We start from the raw sequence: 21,546 nt of genomic DNA on the forward strand, positions 1-21,546 counted from the left end.
GTCTAATGAGACACAAAAATAGAAAGTAAGCCATCTTTGGCTCTTTAAAGATGAAGTTACTTTTTTCTTAGAGTCTTCCTGTTAGTCTGAAATCTAAACCAGTTAATGTTTCCATGCTGCGACACACAACCAGATGGTCTCATTCGCAGTTGCTACAGTACACTGAAAACCATGGAGAGTAAACAAGATGCAGATGCTTGGTTTGAAAACAGACAAGTCTATCAAAGTGGTCCAACAGCTTGATGATAAAATTTGTGTCTGCATTGCCAAAAAGCTGTAATAAATCTTTGGGGAAGAATAGTCCTTTTAATCAGGCTAACAAACTGAAAACCTGACAGAAAAAAAAAAAACACTTTTCGCTCAGCAGCTCATTTAGAAGATTAGTTTTTGATGTGAGTTAATAAACATTTATAAAACAATTGGCAAATATTCCTTAGATGGCTCTTATCAAAAATACAATGTTTTTCTAATCCTTACAGACGGCTCCAAAATGAAAATGTTTAGCAGCAAATAATCAGCTTGATGTGAAACTGGTTTGAAAAGTTTCTAAAGAATGTTTAAGTGTGGCTGCACAAAGAATTAAAACCAATGTTCACTGGCAGCAATGAGTCCTCTGGTCTTCTGTCTGAAATCTCTGAATTAAGGCATCAACTTTTATTTATATCAGTAAGAAAAATACAGCATGCAAGCAACATAGGTGGATGCTTTTTTCAAATCTTCCAAGTAAATTAGCATACAATCAAGTTCAATTTTCCATCACATTTTTCCCCTCCACTGACTTTTCCAATAATAATACAATACTGCACTACATCACAGCCAGCTTTTTTATCAATAAACTTTGGGGCTTACTCTTCTTGTAGATGGTGTCCATTATTGTCTACATTCTAAATGTCAAGTTATCAGACTTGTCCATGATTGTATGGAACAGGAAAGTCCAAACCATTTGCTATGTAAACCAAAATTGCCAAGTTGAAAGTCATCACAGACCAGATGCTTTTTCTTCCACTTAAAATTGCAGAAATGTTTCCATTTGGACCCTGCTCACCAATGAAATTATATTTTAATGAAACTAAGTGGACAAAATTTTTAAAGGAATCTGTAAGTCATTATTGATCTTCAACATAAAAAGGATCTTCTAGGTTTGACTTATTAAAAAAAGCAATTTCCCCACTTTGATCGATCGTACCTCTCTTTCGAGATGCACCTAACATTTTCCATTTAGGGATATTAAATTACAGTATTTTCCGCACTATAAGGTGCACCTAAAAACCTTCAATTTCCTCAAAAGCCGACAGTGCCCCTTATAATCCGGTGCGCCTTTTATATGGACCAATACTGAGCCACAACACGTCTAGCAACTACGGTAAGCAGCCGCCGACTTCATTTTCCCCTGTAGAAGAAGAAGTGCGCAGTGCATGCTGGGATAGTTGTCAGAACGCTGGTTTGTTAATAAAGTTTGATAATACATTTAAAGCCAGCGGGGGTACAGGGGCGGGGGAAGAGAGACAGAGACTGCGGCAGCAGCGTGTCGGTTGGTSTGTGTTACCCAGAAAGCAGTTGGGCACAATATCGCAACACCAACACCGTGAGTGAAACAATGACTGGGGCAGACTACTATATAAAGTACTCGGGGACCACTTCTTTACAAATGTGGATGTGTAATAATAGAGTACGGAACAAATTTGTCAACCCAAACCGAAGCGTCTATTCTATGTGCCTTATCACGCGGTGCGCCTTATATATGAAAAAAGTTTTAAAATAGGCCATTGATTGAAGGTGCGCCTTATAGTGCGGAAAATACGGCAGCGAGTAATCTCGCCGCAGGAAGCTACACAAACCGTCCACCTCTTTTAACTACCTGGGCTGATGGGTCAAATTTGTACCATTTCTGAACTGCAGTTAAGAATCACATAAAATCATTCCAAGTGCCACAAATGGCACCTAGACCACACTTGGGAAAATACTGGGGCCAGTCATAACATGTCCACAGCGTAACATTTCTGTAATAAAAATCCTTTTTTTTAATTGGACCTATGGAATATTCTGTTTCTTTAAGAAACAGATTTTTTTCTTTCATTGGCTGTGAACACTTGATATATGTCATTCAGTCTGCAGTGAATTGAGCCAAAAATAGATTTAGGTTTAAAGTAATCTTTTAATTTTACAGACAAGTTCCTGCTGACTGAAAGCTATATATTATATTAGAGAGTTGATCAAGAATCTGTGCTTTATACCTCCTTCACAGAACCCCATTTTTCCCATTTATTCAACCTGAAATCAGTTTTTCATATTTTTAGCTCATCTTAAGGAGGTATGACGGGCATGAAAAGAAATATAAAATATAAGCCTGCTGACAAACAAATTCCTTCACAGCAGTTCTTCATCATTACAAAGGCTTTCATCAGTGATCCTCGGGAGGCATACTTCCATCTGTTTAGAATATTTATGTTACCTAAAACAAGCCTGATTGTTTATGCGTGTCCTCATCAAACAAGGGTATGCCCATTGGTGCGGGAAGCTTACGGAGACGTAGGCAGTTCTCACCGGGGTCATGGTTTGTGCCCAGGAGAGGCTGAGCCAAATGACAAACTGTTGTTCTGATGCGACAGCCCTAAGCATTTGAGGGTACAGGGGGATCGTCACTGCTCATGTGTGTGTTCGTGATGGGAAGAAGCAGAGGACCTGCAAGGTTGACTGAAAAGCCTGCCGAGATGTTAAATTAAAATGAAATCTGTAGCCATAAACCGACTCAACGATTAATTAATAAATTTGAATAATTATTATCCCTCAATTAATGCGCTTTCATTTCAGTGATAGCCTTTGCTGATTCGCTGCTTTGCTTCCGTCTGCTGCTACAGAACAAGAAATGAGTAACACAGGTAAGGCCTTTTGAAAATAACCTTAAAGCACCTGTTAAACACACTTGTCATGAAGCCCATATTTCTGTATGAATTTTTTTAATTTTTAATTGGTCTTGTGCATTATTCCAGTCCTAAATGTCATGTTTTCATTAGCTCTAGGCTTGTTATTAATCTGTATGTTTTTCAATTAGTGAATTGAGTTACTGAAATAAATTAACTTTTCAATAATATTTTAACTCAATGAATATGAGTATGTGTTCTTAAAATTTACCTGGTTACATTTTTAAGCAATTAATGAATTAGATTTTTTTTTTGACATCTCATGGGCTAACTAATCACCATATTTCTAAGGCTGAGTCCAACCACTCTATGGAGAACGCTCATTTTATCCGCTTGTACTGTATCTAAAATCTATATCTTGAATGATTTGAAAGGGCCAGTTGTATCAGAACGTACTGATAATATTACTTATTAACAAACTGTTAGACTATTTTAGCTTTACTTCTAAAAAATTAAGTATAAACATATTTTCTCACTATAATTTAGAAACACTGCATTAAGACGTATTGTGATTTGATTGATAAAGTAATATTTAAACTCACAAACATTATCTTTTAGTTCCGTTTATGCAAGTGTAGAAGGCCATATAAATGTTACAGAGCCAGATTTGGTCCACGGACATCGAGTTTGGCACATTTGCCGTACAGCTTCAATGTTTGACACTCTTATTTTCAAGCTAAAATGACCCTTTTAAAGTCTAAACCGCTTTGAATAATTTCTATATTCCAAATTTCTAATACTTCAACTGATCAAACCTAATTATCTGTTTATAATTTTCAGCAGAACATTTTTTTTAAACAGCTTGGGATTTGTTAAACCTAATAACCAAATTGTGAAAACGAAATAGACAAAATATTGCCAACATCTTCACTACTCAAATATTTTGAATTGTCTCGTATGTTGAGGTTGAGAGAACCCCCACTTTTCCCATTTATTGTGATTTTAGTCCTCATTTGATTTGGCTGATCTTTATTAAATATGGAACATTTTGACTTCTGAACAAATGAAAATAAATTTGAGCAACCTTCTGGTATTTACTGAAATTACAGAAACACGTTTTCTTACTATCGATTATAGGAAATCACTTTTGTCAAAGCCAGTTAAGAAAGGTCTCCAATGAAAGTATTGGTGCTTGGCTGCATTGTAAAACAACTTCTTTATAAACTCAAAGGCATCAAGCCACAACCAAAAATACAAAAAGGTACAAACAAAATGACCAGAAGCTTAAAAACTTTAGGAAAGACTATAAGACCTTTACAATGAAAAGACGGTTACTCTTTTACCATTTCCAGGCTCACCTCATATATTTACTTCCACTTTTGTGCCATGATCAGTTGATCTACTCTGCATCAACTGGGACTTCTAGGGAAAACTAATTGAGATAAAAACTGACGGGGCAACAAATCTGACGGCATGGTGGCCATTCTGATTATGTTTATTCGCTACCATAAGCGATAAACAACAAAACAAGCAAACATTGTTTGGTTTGAAAATAAATTTCAGGAAAATTTAAAATCACTTAAGAAAATAAATACTGGAGAGAAAAACAGACACCTACAAATCTCCTGCCTAATCACCTCTCGCCAACAACACACTAAAGAGAAAACACACACACACACACCCAAATATAATGAAGCAGGCAGAGCACAAAACCCAAAATAATTAGCCAATTAAAGGTGTGAAGCAACAAAGAGTAGGCAGCATGTGCAACGTTTCAAGGTCAAACACATTTAAATGCAAATTTAAATAACTGATCAGCAAGGAGAACGTGTGCTTTAACGACCACAGACACACAAAACCATCTGCCTGCATAGAGTACACTTCCATGTATATGGTTTGCAGGACTGTGCAGTAAATTAGCAAATTAGCTTGATGATCTTACAATGCAGTTACTACGCATCAACATAGCTATTTATATAAAAGAGTAAAAGAGAGAGACGAAACTCGGTTGAATTACAACAAAAGCATTTTGTATGGAAAAAGAAATACCCTTTGATCTATTCCTTTTATACTTTGTTGGTTGATTGATTACATGTGCCACCAGAGAGAAGTTATTGATAAGTGATTTTTCAGACCAGGCACCATGCAGGAGAAGGCAGGATAAGACAAAGTGGAAGCAAAGCACATTTTAAATGCCAGGGGTGTAGAAACATGGCTTCCAGAATCAATGCAACTAAAAGCGGCCTACAATATTTCTATTTCAAACCAGAGTTTTTGAGAACAAACCATTGAGCAGTTTCGACCATACACTTCGTAAAACGTCCTGCAAGTCGCACTAAAATGCAAAGCACACACACACTAAAAGAACATGTTGATGAAAATGTTTAAAATATACATTTCTTTATTTTTACTCTTTCCACCAAGAGCTATTAGCTTTTACTTAAAGCAAACTGAATCCTGGATGACTCATTTTTGCTTCAGTCCATCACCCCTTTTTCTTTTACTCTACTTTGAAGAACAGCAAAATGAAGTTTGGGTGATGGAGCCACACTGTACACACAAATACACAAAAGTGTGTACATTGAAGCACAAAGACAAACACACACGCTTGTCTGCACTCAAGTGTGAATTCCTCAGATTTAATTAGAAGCTAATTTTGAGTCATTATACAACTGCAAACAATATGGAAATGAGCTCATAGGTTCCTGACAGTTCAGTTGACTTTGACCGGAAAGAAGCATGACAAATTGAAGGAAAAAAAGTAGCTCGTTCATTAGCGTGCTGTTTACTAAGCAATTATCTGACAGCTGAACGGGTGCATTAAAAAAAAAAATAAAAAATTGAGTGAGGAAGCTTGACTGAAGAAACTTGGATCCAAGGTGGCATCTTCAAAGTCTTTTCAGCACAACATTTTCATCCACACCAGTTGTCCTAAAATAGCCAGCTTGCTTTATTATCATTGCAGTTATTGCCAAGTGAGATACATCCTTAAAAGTGTAGGGAGAACAATTACACAACTGTAGTCAACAAATGTGCAGCTTTATCAGCCCACCCAGAAGTAATACTCCTAGGTATAGAAAGTATTGTCGAAGGAAAAAGGTGTAACGTTAGTTACTTTCAGTATCAGAAAGGTCTTTAAAAGTTAAGTGAGAAAAAGAATGTGTGTAACAAACTATTCAGAAAGAAACTGTATTTTCTAAGAAGGCATGTTGGCCGTTCATTAGTGCTGTTGTTTAACAGGTAACAGATACCAGGAAAGCAGAAAAAGTGTTTTTAGATTCCGAGTTATCAACCTCTTACCGTCACAGGGGCATGCTGACTTTGGAAATGTTAACATTAATGTTAATCATAGAAACCAAAACAACTGCTTTATACAGTTCCTTATGCTAATCATATCACCTGAACTAATGACAACTTTAAGATGCTAAAAACAGAATTTCAACTCAATTATTGTCTTGTGTTTGCATTAAAGTTTTTGATAATAGCATTAAATGGTAAACCACAATCAGATTGGAAAATCTGTTATGTGTTGGTAATCTCACTTCTTGTGGTCACTGTATTTTAGTTGCATCTTATGTTACTTTGACTGCGTTCGGTTTAACAGCTGTTCTACCTTCAGTAAAATCACGACTGTCAGTCACAGAGTTTCTTATCTAGCATAAACCATTTAGACCTGTTGGGTCTGAATGTTGGGTCTTGCGTCATGTTTGGTCGGTGTTCTCAAGAACAGAACATTAAGTTCAGTAACTAACTCCCCAAAAACTACCTCCCTAGATATCCAGAAACCCACAAGTTATTTAAATCAGAACCGTTTACTGAAGCTTTCCCATAAAAGGTCAAATATTTTTCCTGAAGATTTGTTATTTAAAGCACTTTGAATTATTTTATGTATGAATGATGTTTATTTGAATGATGCTGTTCAGATAAACATTTTATATCGCATCAAATTAGAAGCTGATGACGTCATCAAGTCAAAGACATCCAATACTGTTAATTACTTTTATTGTTGAAAACAAAGGCAGCTGTTGGTTGGATAAAACTCTTCAGCTAGACATCAGCTCTCATCATATGTCTGGAGGTCACTCTTGCTTAAATATGAAACTGCCTATAGATACTGCCATGTCTCATTTGTTTGAAACCTGCCCAGCTTATTAAGATGTCGAGTGCTTGTTCCAACAAGCTTTGTTATTTTGTTGCACAAACTTCTGAACTCGCATCTAGAGCAGTACAATGAGCAGAAAGAACCCACCGCAAGCAAAAATAAAAGCAAATCTGAATCCATTAAGCTTTCAAGGTTAGGTATGTTGAGATAAGTGCTGTACTTGCAAAAGAAGAATTGTGTTTAGTTTCTCAAGTTCTCCAGATTGTTTATACATTTTCACATTCAACTATTCAGGCCTGCTGGTTGGACATAGCGGCTGCAATTTTCCTCGTTGTTGAAAATGTCACATTTTACAGCGTAATTGTCTGTTATAAGGCTTCTTACATCCAAACTGGCAAAGAGTGATTGAATTTAAGTGAATCTAACATGAACTGTGCAAGAGGACGCAGACACTCAACATACTGATGCGTAATGACTGAAAGAGGGAGATTAGACTGGTCTGATAATTCTCTCATCCTTTCTGACAGCTCCTTTTATCGGAGTAAGTGCGTTTCTTTGCCCCGTTCTTGTGTCACTGAGTGATTATTTAAAAATGTTGATTATCTTATTTAACACATTTACCAAGCTGACAATGTAAAGCACGCAAAGGCGGCACATCCCAAGTGCCGGCACATTCTATACGGAGAAATGCTTTGAAAAGTTATTTAAACCTGCTGACCTTTCATCACTTTTTTTTTTCCACATCTACTTCTTTGTAATGCATGTGATATTTATTGGGATTGTATGGGACTGACCAAGATAAATTTCTTACAAATAAAAATCTGAAAGGTCTGATGTCCATTTTATTTTAGCTACGATTACGGTGATACCCCTAAAAAAATGAACCGCAACTAGTTGTGATTACCAATTGCGTACAGAAGACACTAAATACAGTCTAATGTGTGACAATTGCTTTTGGTATAAATTGGACTGTTCTTTTAAGATGTTTGTTAGACAACATCCCACAGAGCACTGTTTAATAGACCACAAATAGATTATGGAAGAACTGCAAAGCTGCCAGGATATGATCATCCACCTACGCAAACAGACCGACCAGGAAGAGCATTAGGAAAACAGCCGAAAGGCTCATGGCACCTCTGGAGGAGCTGCATGGATCAAAGGGGGTTTGTATCTCCTATAAAATATTTCTTTGTATTGCCACAATTTTTTTTTTTTTTTACATTTTTATACTTTTCCACAACAAAATAAATCTGATAACTGAAGAAACAGAAAGCTTTTGTTTACTGGTGCTTGTTGAGGGATATGTGAAACAAAATGGCTAAAGCTTCCCAGCTTTTCTTGAAGTTGTCTGTGCACATAATTCAGTGAGCCAACAAAGACTTATGAACAGAAGGTAAGCCATTTAAATCCAATCTGGGAATCTTCTTTTCCATCTGGGAAAGTCTGCTTCATGATTACCTTAAGGCTGCCTCTAAGCAAACCACGTAACCTTCATCCACTCCAGAGCAACTGCTCCGTGATCAGCGCTATGGGAAGTTCGCATGAGTTGTTCTACTTTGAATCTGCCGAATGAAGAGAGTGAGGTTTGAGCGTGTGGGACTAGCACATCCCTGCAGGAATAAATTTGTATGAAAAAAAGATGACTTGCTTGCAGCTACAACATCAGCACTAACCTGCGAGAACAGGTTTAAAGAAAATAGATGCTAATGTCAGGACACAGGAACGGAGGCTGGTTAGATAACAAAACTCCTCGGGGGTACAACATCCGACAGCAGAGATTTAAGACTCAACAGTGATGGCCACTCAAAAGAAATATCTGAAATATTATACAGTTGCAACCTAAAATTCAATTTTAGAAGCTACTACAACAGACAGCGATGTCATTCTAGAAATTAACTTTGCATGTTTTAGGTTTAGACACGAGTAATTTTAAGTTATGATGCGTGTCTTCTTTCTGCCAAATAAATTTAACACATGCAAGTTACAGTTTTTTAAGATTAATTTAATTCCTTCCTTTGTATGAGGTTCAAAATTATTTTTCAATTTAAGAATACTTTTTAATGTGGTAACTCACTAAGCTTCAGATCTACTCCTGGTACATCTGATAAAGTACTGTGCAAAACAATTAATACCCCTTGAATGTATTCACATTTTGACATATTAAAATCACAAACTTCCATTTACTTTATTAACACAATGTAGTGTATGACTGTGAAGCAGAGGGAAAAGGAGATATGGTTTCAAAACTTGTTTGCAAGAAAATAAAAGCATAGCATGCACTTGAATTCAGTTAATGCTTTAGGGACACATTGGGGTTTGTCTTGAAGAGCTTTACACATTTAGAGACTAAAACATTTATCCGTTCTTCTTTGCCAAACATCTCAAGCTCAGATTAATAGTAATAAGAAATATTAATGATTCATTGTTGTCACCATTTTTTCCCCATATCAACTGGCCTTTATTGAACAATAAATGGATAAGAAACAGGGAAACGAGAGAGGAATAACGTACAACAAATTGCTCAAGACCAGGAATTGAACCCAGGACAACATGGTGATATGCTCAACCAATTGAGCTTAAGTGACCCTAAATTTTGTCATAGATTTCAATTTGGATTTAGGCTTATACTTTAACAGAGCCATTCTATTTTAAAAAAAAAAACGTGCCTTGATCTGGACCCCGATTAAAACTCTGAGTTTACATTGAGTGGGCTACAGTCTTTCTAAAAAGTGTGATTCAGCTCTGCAGCTCCTCCAGAGCTACCTCAGCTACCATATCTGCTTGTCTGATTAATTCTTTAAATGTCCACTATTACGCTTGGATAGAATCAAGCTATAATACATACGTGAGCAATACACAACATGTTCATTACACTTGATACATAAAATTATTCTCAGATATTGAGATTTTACCTGATCAGTTCTGCCAGTTTTGAGCTCATTAAGGAACTACATCACGACCATGCAGCTGAGCTGCTGCAGTCCCAGCCCACCTAACCTGTGTTTACATTAGCACCTCAGACACGTGAAAATGGAAACAAGCAGATGCACAAAGTACATCTTTGACCCAGAAGCAGAAGAAGTGGAGCTGCCTGAACAACCATCAAGCCACAACCACTGAAGGACTAAACGCTATGGATCTGACACACGTTTATATTAATTCAAACTACTTTGTTTCAGGGCAGTGTGCCATGCGTGAAGTCCACCAGCTGACATCAGCACAATAATTTAGCACAACGACCGGCTTTTTTTTTTTTTTTTTCGCAAATGTGACCTTTTTAATATTTGCAAGGTTAGAGGAGAAGCATTTCTCCCGACATGTAAAAAGGGGGGAGAAAAAAACTTAAGACAATGTCAACAGTTCAACATGTTTCCACAAAAATTGCACCTTCTCAATGTAAACCATCACTAGAAGCTTATTGTCGCATTTAATGTGACTAATTTAATGTGAGACACAAGACTAGCAGGGCTATTGTTTAGCTACATGCTAAATGACATGTTCACGTCGAACAATACTATGTACTTACATCGCCATTAACTGCAGAATTGTGACGAACAGAAGAACCTTGCTTCAGTCCAAGTCTTCAGGTAAATCCTGCCATATACTGTTGGTAGTTTTCAAAGGAGTCCTTCGTAAGCTGATTTGCGTATTCCAGCCGATATAAAACGCAGAAGGTAACTTAACGTGTTAAATGAAGTGGGCGGAGTTTCACTTGGGTTGCCAGGTGAGGAGCGGGACCTGACTTGGGTTGGTATACCAAAATTTAGAGGTTTTTAAAACAGGCTGTTTTTCAGGCACCAGGAAAACATATTCCCAAAAGAAACGACTGGGTGTTTTTTGGTTGTTTGTTTGTTTGTTTTTTTTGCTCTTGGACTGCTTCTGGGAGCAGGAGATATCCATGTGATAGTACAGAAACATGCCAAAAGTTAATTTTCATAACAGCGGACCTATAAATTGGCTGCCATGTCTTAAATTTTCTAAAAATTTCTCTAAAATGTCATATTTGGTGTATAGACACATTGGGTCCACAAGACGATACATAATATTTAGTTCTTGTGATTGAGGCAGTTCTGCACAACAAACTGTGTTTTACTTATAATATGTGTAGAGTATTTTAATATATGTTTGACCAGTCAGTATATTATATATAGTTTGTATTTGTCTTTGGGCTTCCTTAGATAAATAACTTTCTATGAATCAGCATTACATCTGACTGTACTGCTTAGTTCCACCAAACTGCATTATATGATCTTAACCTACATGATTTTGTATATTTTTACAATTATACATGGAGTGGGCGTGTTTGTCTCTATATGACAGGCAGTTGTTTTACATTTTAAACATTCATACTTTATCTATCACCTTTTGTTTCTTTGGAGAACAATAGGTGGTTGCTATGGTTGCTATTTACAGAAATGATTTAAAAGTCATGGCGAATGCAACTGCCAAGCCTTCACTTCTACAAGAAATAATGTGATGTTTCAATATCTAAATAATCTGATTATTGACGTAACAGAACGTAACAGGTGAGAGTTGGACTCCGCCAAGGCTGCCCTTTGTCACCGATTCTGTTCATTACTTTTATGGACAGAATTTCTAGGCGCAGCCGAGGTGTTGAGGGGATCCGTTTTGGTGGCCTTAGGATCGCATCTCTGCTTTTTGCGGATGATGTGGTCCTGTTGGCTTCATCGGAACGTGATCTGCAGCTCTCACTGGAGCAGTTCGCAGCCGAGTGTGAAGCGGCCGGGATGAGGCTCAGTGCCTCCAAATCCGAGGCCATGGTCTTGAGCCGGAAAAGGGTAGAGTGCCTTCTCCGGGTCAGGGGGGTCGTCCTGCCTCAAGTGGAGGAGTTTAAGTATCTGGGGATCTTGTTCACGAATGAGGGAAGAAGGGAACGGGAGATCGACAGGCGGATTGGGGCAGCGTCTACTGTGAAGCGGGCGCTGTACCGGTCCGTCGTGGTGAAGAGAGAGCTGAGCCAAAAAGCGAAGCTCTCGATTTACCGGTCGATCTACGTTCCCACCCTCATCTATGGTCATGAGCTTTGGGTCATGACCGAAAGAACGAGATCACGGGTACAAGCGGCCGAAATGGGTTTCCTCCGCAGGGTGGCTGGGCTCTCCCTTAGAGATAGGGTGAGAAGCTCGGTCATCCGGGAGGGACTCAGAGTAGAGCCGCTGCTCCTCCACGTCGAGAGGAGCCAGTTGAGGTGGCTCGGGCATCTGGGGAAGACCCAGGACACGCTGGAGGGATTACGTCTCTCGGCTGGCCTGGGAACGCCTTGGGATTCCCCCGGAGGAGCTGGAAGAAGTGGCTGGGGRGAGGGRAGKCTGGGCCKCCCTTCTGAAGCTGCTGCCCCCGCGACCCGACCCCGGATAAGCGGAAGAAAATGGATGGATGGATGGATGGATGGATGGATGGATGGATGGATGGATGGATGGATGGATGGATGGACGGACGTAACAGAAATAATAACAAATGACACGAACAGCATGCCTATGTAACACCGTTCCCCATTCAACTCTTTAGAAAATTATTTCTTTAAACATAACTATATGAGGAGCTGTATATCAGGTGTAAGGCGCAACACCATGGGAAGGCAACAAAGTGTTATTTCCTTGCACTTTTTATACCTCACCACCTCACCTTCCTTTATCGCATTCACAATTATAACTGACATGAAACTGCACAGGGTTGAATATTTCGACTAAAGTCTTCTGCAAAAATCCTTTTTCCCCCCAAGGCAATCATTAACCTTTGATCACTTTACCAGTAAAATACAACCTCACCTTAGCCACAGCTGGCAGCAGGAAATATCTGTAAATTTGAATACCTTATTTTGTCGGCCGACAGAATGTAAGTAAATGTTATATTCCTTAAACTTTGCAATTTTTTTTTACACCCAATAATGGAACAGCATGGGATATGAGTGATATATTTTAGTTAATGCTTGTTTTCCAAAGTAAAGTTATATCTCACACAGACGGTGCTTCCAGTGAGTTTTAATTGAGCATAAATTATTTTTTCAAGTCTATTTGATACTCTAACACCTCTCTCTTCAGTTGCGTGACCAACTAAAGCAGTCTTGACCTTTTTTCTTACAAAATAAAAAAGAAAAAACAGAAAAATGTATTGACGGCTAGAGGAATGATGGTTATCTGGAGTGCCCTCAACAACAATACAGCTGTCATGCATGGGTTCAGCTTAATTTCCTGACTAATACTGAGATGAAATGTGAGCAGCAAGGTTCACTGGGAGCTTGTATTAGCTTAGCTACAAGCTGCGTAACACTGCCAGGCACTTGTAATTGCACTGGGTGTCGGAGGGGATAGGGTGTGCCCTCACAGTAGATGTCTATAGACAGATGGACTGGGGATCTGCATTGACATTCTGATGGTGACAGACCACAGTACCTCACACTATGTTGGCCCGACAACAAAGGAGGCCTCCACTGTGCAATAATCTGATGCTCAGCCCAACAAGCTGTTACTGCATCATTCAGATATCAACAGGCTTAGCATGCAGTTTACAGTACAGGCTAAAAATATATATTCATACAACTCTATTTGATAAAAATGGCAAACAATGTAGAGGTATGGGAGAAGTTGCTCCTGTTGGAAAAAAATAAATAAAAAATCCAAATAAAACCCTGGTCATTTTTGATTTGTCTCTCACCTTGTGTGTTTGGGCATATTAACATGCAAGGTGTGCCAAGGTCTTGGATCCACAACCTTAAAGGTATGGCAGTTAGTCGATGCAAAATACTGAATAATTTATAGGAGGACAAATAAATTCCAGGCAACAACACAACGGCAGACTCTGGGGCTGATTGGTTATTACCGCGAAGTTTGTCGGGAAACTTTGGGCTGTTAAAAAGGGCAATGACTGAATATCTTTCTCAGCGAATTAGAATGGGGATCGGCAGGGCACACAGAGGGCAAATCAATGTGAGTCAGGTAATGAATTTAAACAGCATGGGGGAGGAAAAAATAGGAATGTCAAGATCAAATTTGACATTTATTTTATCTTATTTTATTTGAGTAACATCTATCAAGCATAAGTGTTGCCGCTGCACTGGCATATATAAAATCTGACATTTCTTCAAACTGACACAATGAACTTACGAGTCAGAATCATTCACCATGTTTGATCTGTGCGTTTTATGTTTATTGGCAAAGTGTTGACTGCTCACTGCAAACATGATTATCGTTGCAGTTTATCTGGAATGTAAGTAGAAGTGGAATGAGGCTAAAAACAAAGAGACGTAATGACGAAGAACCTGAAATATAAAAAACTGTAAGGGTTTAGAAATCAAACGTTTTAGTTTCTGAAATAGCATTATTCTGAATTTTGCATGTACATTGCCTAAAATTAATATTTTTGACTTTTTTCATATTGTTCTTGCCTTACAACAATAAACCTTGGAGGATTTTTATGGGATTACATGAGGCAGTAGTTCATACTTGGAACAAAAAGAATTGCTAAATGAAGCAAAACACGGTTCTATAAAGTATTGACTCAAGGGGGGGCCGAATGCGTATGCCCCCCAGAGCACATGTGCATTTAACTTGTTAAATATTTACTTATAAAATAATTTGAAACTAGGCATAGTCTTCTTTCTACTTCAGAATTATGCGCTACTTTTGAGGTTGTCTGTCACACAATATCCCAGTACAATACAATGTTTGTTGTTGTAAAGGGACAAAATAAATAAATAAAAAATTTCAGGTTTTGCAATATGTTTTGCTTGGCACTATGTGACTATTTTCAACATTTTTGTTGGATAAATGTAAGACAATACAGCCAAGAACACTGGTGTTATTCTATGACAAATTAACTTTTTTAATTATTATTATTATTATTATTATTATTATTATTATTATTATTATTATTATTATTATTATTATTATTATTATTATTATTATTATTATTATTATTATTATTATTAAACATTCATACAGACACTAATAATTTCCAGTTAATCTATTTTTCATTTTATTTTTTTATGGTTGCTAGGCTATGGTCAAGGTAATTTCATACAGCCTGTTGGAGATAACTGAAATTAAAAGTCTTTCAACATCTCAAAAGAAACAATTTAGTTATTTCTGGTTAGAACATAATCTACTCTTCAATGGTTTATGGCTTTTAAAGAAGAGAACAAAAATGAGAGAAATTGTAAGAGTTATTCATTTCTGGTAACACCTTGTACCGCAGCATAAATATTAGAAAACTAGTCTGTGAATTTTTCGATAAACCGCTGTTTTTACAAACATAGCAATCTGCAGTCCATATCTGCTTTAAAGGACAGCATATATTAATAATATTGATCAGAATGGGAACATTTATGTCTCACCACTGTGACTGCATAATGCATCAACTTTTATTCATCTTCAAAAACAATTAGCAGATGCCTTTAAAGGACTTTTACTCGAGGCATCATTTTGCCATCTGCTTCATCGTGTGTTTGACATTAATGCCTACTGTGAGAACGCTGAACCAACACGTAGAAAACAGTTCATCCGTAGCTGTGGCACAGTTCCACTGAGGATAAAGGAATGAAGATTTTTCAGTAATTAGAGAAATAAATGGCGTCAAAAGTTTCAACATGTTAAATGCACAAAATGGTGTAGTTGAAATAACGTATTAATCAATTTCCCTTCACAACAACCAGTGGAGGATTAATATGAAAAACACTGGTATTCATATAAAAAAACTGTTTTTATCTAACATTTAATACATTAAAGCAGTAGAATATTTTGCAAAAGTATCCATACAGCTTAAGCTCTCTCAATTTTGTCATTTAAAAACAATAGACTTTGTTATAAACCAATACAGAGTAATACGTACTGTAATGCATGCCATTTGCTTATGAAGAATTGTCCCTCTTATGTTTTTTTTTCTTCTTGTCACACATAAAAGTTTCACATCATCATTTATCTAATTCAGACAGAGTTGATCAAACGAAGACAGTAGTTACCAAATAATATTTTACATATATCTCAATCAACTTGACCCTCTGTGAAAACATGACATCCACTGTTGTTAAATCATGAATAACTGTGATTAACACACATCTTTTTGGGTGAATATCCTTAGCTAGACTAAGCCTGATTACTGCCTAACCTGTAAAAAAAAAAAGCATTCAGTAATATAAAACCTTTTTGAACTTACAATTCAAAAGTTCAAAAATCTCAGAAAGCAACACATTATGCCCCTGTCAAAAGACCTTTAATAAAACAGAAGATGAGGAACAAGGAGATTAATATTTGCGCATGAAAGGGGTCAATTTTGTGCTCCTAAATAAAACTGTGAGGCTGAAAACATTGGTATTCATATATTAAATATATTCATATATCAAATACCAAATATTGGTATTCATATATTAAAGGATGAAAGTAGTGTACATCATCTGTTTCCTTTACCTACATACTAATGCGGTACTTTGTGTTAGTCTTTCACATAACTCGCGATCATAATCGCTGAAGTTTGTGCCTACAACATGACTAGAAGTTCAAACATTCAATAACTTAGAATGCTTTAGCAAGACACTGTAAGGTTACACCTTTAGACCACCAGTGTCATCCCTTAGAAATCTGTATTACACAGACACGCTGCACAGAAAGAATCCAAATTCATATAACTGCTGAGGCATAAAGTGTTCCCTCTGTGATAAGCTCTTTGGAGTAGTGGAGTGACAGATATCCTCAGCATGAGCCTTCCCTGCATGCTCCTTCACAAACACACACACGCACACACACACACACAACTGGAACACAGGGCAGCAAATACCCAGTACTGCAGACACTTTACTCCACAATTACTATATGATACAATGAATACAGGGGAAACAGAAAATAGGTCACACAACAAGATTTGCCCAGTCAGACAAGAAAGTCGGACATGACGTTATTTTTTCTTGGCTGTCATCAGTCTTTGTCATTACTAGGATTTATCTGAAATAAATTGCATTGTGGACATGTAAAAAAAAAAAATCCCCGTTGGTTATTTTTAAAGGAAATGATCTGCTTTTGCTTTTGTTTCAAATTGAGGTCTCAGAGGAGACAAATATTAGGTTGTATTTTCTTCACCAGGCTTGAATTGTCAAAAAGTTCTACTTTCAAATATCTTTTTTGACAACTGATTACTCTTTAGAAAATATACACACATGCTTAAAACTGGTCTGAAGTGTCACTCATGAATCTTCCGGGGCTTCCTGCCAGATAAGCTTTAAATTCCACTGAGGAAATAAAGAAATGTATTCAGGGAAACATATTTCTTTTCATTGGTCAATATTGTCATGGTTGGTCCTTTAAAGCTCTGACAACAAAGGATACTTTGTGTGTTTCTCAGAGACATCACAGGCTCAACAGTGGGTTTTGACACCTTAGAAAACAAGAATACAGGGCTCTTTTCAAGTGTTGTGCTTTGTGTATGATATCTTTGACCTTAACTCCCAGCGGGATGCACATAAAGTTCAGCATGGTCTGCTCAGCTTGGAGGAAATCTTGGCCTAATAAATATGACAGTTGATCCTGGAAATGTCCTCTTCTGTTTGTTCAATCACGGGTCGTTAACCTTGAACATAGTTGTATCAAAAATGTTGAGTACATTAAATTAGTACTCTGATTTGAGGGACTCCTGTTCCTAACAAAAGTTTGTCACACTGTAGCACAATGTATTGTTTATACTGTGTTGCATTATGTCGTGTTGTTCTGCACTGTATCATGTTTTAACACATTAATCAATCAATTATTCGGATAACAAAAATTACACATTCTGCAGATTTTCCATTTGACAACCATTTTTTTCTTAAACGCAAAATAATTCTATTTTTTGTGTAATTTTGGCTTAATTACTTCTCTGAATATGTTGTGCTTTCAGCAAATTGTTCCGAGTCATCAGTTAATCGATTGCTAAATTAGTTGACAATTATTTTAAGAATCAATTCATAATTAATATGATTAATCATTTCAGCAATAATTGTTTGGCGAAGCATTGTGTCATATTGCCCCGTCTTTTTAAATATCACATCTCAAGAAAAACTTCAACCTATTGACTCTTACACTATTCACTCGTCTCTCTTTTTCACTCTCTGACATAGTCAAGTCATTTTGCAAGCAACAGTCACATCCTTTTTAGGTGTGTACCGAGGATAGAGTGACACACAAAGCTGCCCCACCTCTTGCACAGCTCTGCGTCATAACGGCAGACTTTCTGCTTGCTCCAACAAAGAGTCTGGAAACCTGTCTGAGAGCTCACTCAGATATCACTTCCACACTTTGGTAGCTCTTTTGTTGGGGTCTCCACTGACACTGTATGTCAATTTCATTTAAGGATCTCAAGCCTGACTAGAAAAGGTTTGGTTCACGCATTCTGGACATGTCAAACAGGTAAAAGGTGTCAAGCATCACCTTTGATTAGAGGATCATAATCCTTTCAAAATCATAATCCATTGTGTGCTATGATATGGACTGAATGACGCAGTTTTACGTAACAGTGACTGAGATGGTTAAACACACTAGGAGTGTTATAAGGTCTGTCACAACAGAAGGAAAAGAGTTGAAATTGTAACATGTGATTATTTGTTAGGTGTATAAATAGCCCCTTCTTCAACTATGATATACCATATTTAATGTTTCCAATATGATAATTTGTTTAATTTGCTTTGTAAAAAGCCGCAATTAATAAATTATCTTCAGTGTGGATTTGCTTAAGTTTTGAAAAGCATATAGAAGATCAGTCACTGTTAAGACAGCAGCAGTTTGGAAGGCAAACCAGACTGTTGAAGCTGAAAATCAGTGGATCTAAATACAACTATAAAAAGGCAAGAAGGAAAGCATAAGAGCGGAGGCATCTCAGTTTTTAAATCTTGGTAATGTGTCACTTTGGAGCACATATCACAAAAAAGGGTCAATTGCAGAAAGATAATCCATAACTAATTTACTTGATTGATGGTCTAATTATGGCTGTTTATGTCATGCTTGATAATTCACTCTTTGATAAAAAGGAGAGGCAAATTCCTATAGTGCAGAACAGTGGCAGTAATGAGGACGCACACAAAACGGACAATGCTTCAAGCCTTTCTGTGCCCTTTAACACAGATTTCAATCGTTACTTAAAACCCGTATTGTTTAATGCAAGATTTGGAAAGGAAATATTTGCAATAACAAATAACTGATTATTAATCACCATAAAAATGTAGCATTTTGTTGACTACTAAAATTTAAATCCTGCAAAGAAAAAAAAAAGGTTTTTAACAATCACATTAACTGCGCCACAGTTATTTAGCAAAAAGGCATTTATTTAAGCTGTATGTCAATTGCTGTAACACACAGCAATGGAATGAACAACTATTTATTGTGATATGAAATACAAAGTGTGTATAATTTGCAATATGATTAAGAGAGCCTGTCAATTAAAACGTCATTTATTTATTTTGGTTTTTTAGAGATTTAATCACAACAGTCCTTACAGTATTATCTTATTTGCTAAATTGCTTAGGAATGCAGGTCAGTTACATAACTGCTGAGCAAAACAAGCATGTGAGGCTGCTGCTGATCAACTGTTCAGATTAATGTTCTTAGATTTATGGAAAAATTGGGACTTTTATTTCTAAAGCTAAACTTTTAACATGTACTGTGATTTTTTTTTTTCAATTTCCGATTTTGTTTATTATAAGTTCTAATGAGTAAATCTGATCAAGTGAGAAAAGGTGTCAAAATCAACATTACAATAACTGATAAAAAGAGATATCAGTTATATTTTAGTGGCTCAACAGTATGTGACATAAATCTCCTTTGTCAGAATTTCCTTTATAATATTCACCTCAGAATATAATAAAATAAATTCATGCTTAATTTAATATTAAACTACCATGCATGAAGGAAAATTTGAGAACACTACAATGAACATTTCTACTGTGATTAATTAGTTGCACTGAAAGAGCAGAAAGAAAATTATCTATATTTTTGGTCTTATATGAAAATTTTATTTTTTGCTTGTCATTATGTATATTTCACAACACATATGGATTATCATATGATACCAAGAAAAGTGGTTTATGAATACCTTGGAAAAATAATTTTTGCTGTTTATGGGGCTAGGACGTGTTTCGTCATGTGTTACAAAAGAAAACTTCAGAAAGCTTCATGCAGGTATTGTCAAAAACCAGAAGCAAAAAAAACCCTTTACATAGCTTACAAGAAGCATCTGCTGATAGATTGCACAGTAAAAAGCACAACATTCACCTGCAACAATGGACAATCTGCTCTGAAATCTTGGCTTTTCTGTTCTCCTAACAATTTATGTTCCACATAAATCCTTTCTGTTCTCCTTCTACCAAGTAGAAATTGTGTCCGTTCTAAAATTAGATCCCAAACTCTTTGCCAGATTCTGTGGTTATTATTCAATTTTTTGTAATTTACAAAAGTTTCTGTTTATTGACCTCTGCATGTGCAACATCTGCTGGATAATCCACATTAGTTTGCATTTACACACTTTAAAAAGTTTATTTAAATGGAAAAAACACATGTATTTGCAAAAACAGCAGGCAGCATCACAGGCTACATTTCAGTCCATTTCTTTTCTTCCAGCATATTTACCCTCAACTTTCAGCAGACAGTATTTCTTCCATGGAAACAGTACTGGCATTACAGAATGTGAAACTTTTTTATGAATTACATTTTCTGGATTATATTACTGGAATATAATTCCACTCTCGGATTTGCAGCGAACAATTTTTACAAAGTAAAATTAACTTTCATGCACTTCATAAGTAAGTATGGTTAGAAAGATACCAAAAGTTGCATCAGAGAAAAGATTTGCATCTAACCATGCAGACAGTGTCTCTCTGTCATGTAGTCTAAAATGTATGGAAAAAAATTGGTTTGCATCTCGTCTTTTGTACGTTTTTGCTTCTGCTCCAGTGTAAGAGGAAACGCTGCTTATGACATAGTGATATGAATCATGCGGTGTGAATTCATGCAATGTCAGCGATTTGATCAACACATCAGGAGGGAGGAGGTATGAGTCGGTTTCTAAGTTAACTATTTCAAACTTTTGTAAATACCACCGTTTATGAAACCAAATCAAGTGCGTTACCTTCACTCACAAATCATTTTGACTAGAACAAGTAGCTGATAATTATTTGTGCAGTCTGAGCCCCGATAGCGTGAAGTCAGTGAAGAAAGAATGTTTTATGCTTCATCAATGCTTTCATAAAAAATTGGTTTTTAAACAAATGGGAAGCCTCTTTATTCACAGTTTAAAAACATAAAATGAAACAATTTAAATGAAAACACATTTCACAGATTATGTGTGATTGAGTAAACATTAAACAGGATGCTGGATTGTTTTAACACAAAGGTCTTGTTCAAGCAAATTAAAACTAACATCAGAATGGGATATATACAAGGCATTCATCACACAAAGTGTGATAATAATTAGTTCACTCAATTATGTGTTGATTAGGAGCCGTTCATACAAAATAACAAGAAAAACTCCATCATTGCAAAATGTTGCACACTAAAACATGATGGAATCACTCCTAAATTAGAATGTAATATATATATACATATATATATA

At 36.5% G+C, this 21,546-nt stretch overlaps 1 protein-coding gene across 5 annotated transcripts in view; it reads right to left on the minus strand.

The window, feature by feature from the left end:
* Positions 1-21,546, minus strand: part of LOC103474999 (cell adhesion molecule 2-like) — a 153,686-nt gene that overhangs the window by 109,491 nt on the left and 22,649 nt on the right. For 2 of the 5 annotated variants that reach the window (XM_008426350.2, XM_008426349.2), the window contains exon 1: positions 10,490-10,661. The exons of the other annotated variants lie outside the window; for them this stretch is intronic. The gene's annotated coding sequence lies outside the window, so the exon portion shown is untranslated. Of the gene's footprint in view, positions 1-10,489; positions 10,662-21,546 lie in introns of those variants that run through there. 5 annotated transcript variants of the gene reach the window in all.

Source organism: Poecilia reticulata, linkage group LG13, assembly GCF_000633615.1.
Source record: "Poecilia reticulata strain Guanapo linkage group LG13, Guppy_female_1.0+MT, whole genome shotgun sequence".
Classification (NCBI taxonomy): domain Eukaryota; kingdom Metazoa; phylum Chordata; class Actinopteri; order Cyprinodontiformes; family Poeciliidae; genus Poecilia; species Poecilia reticulata.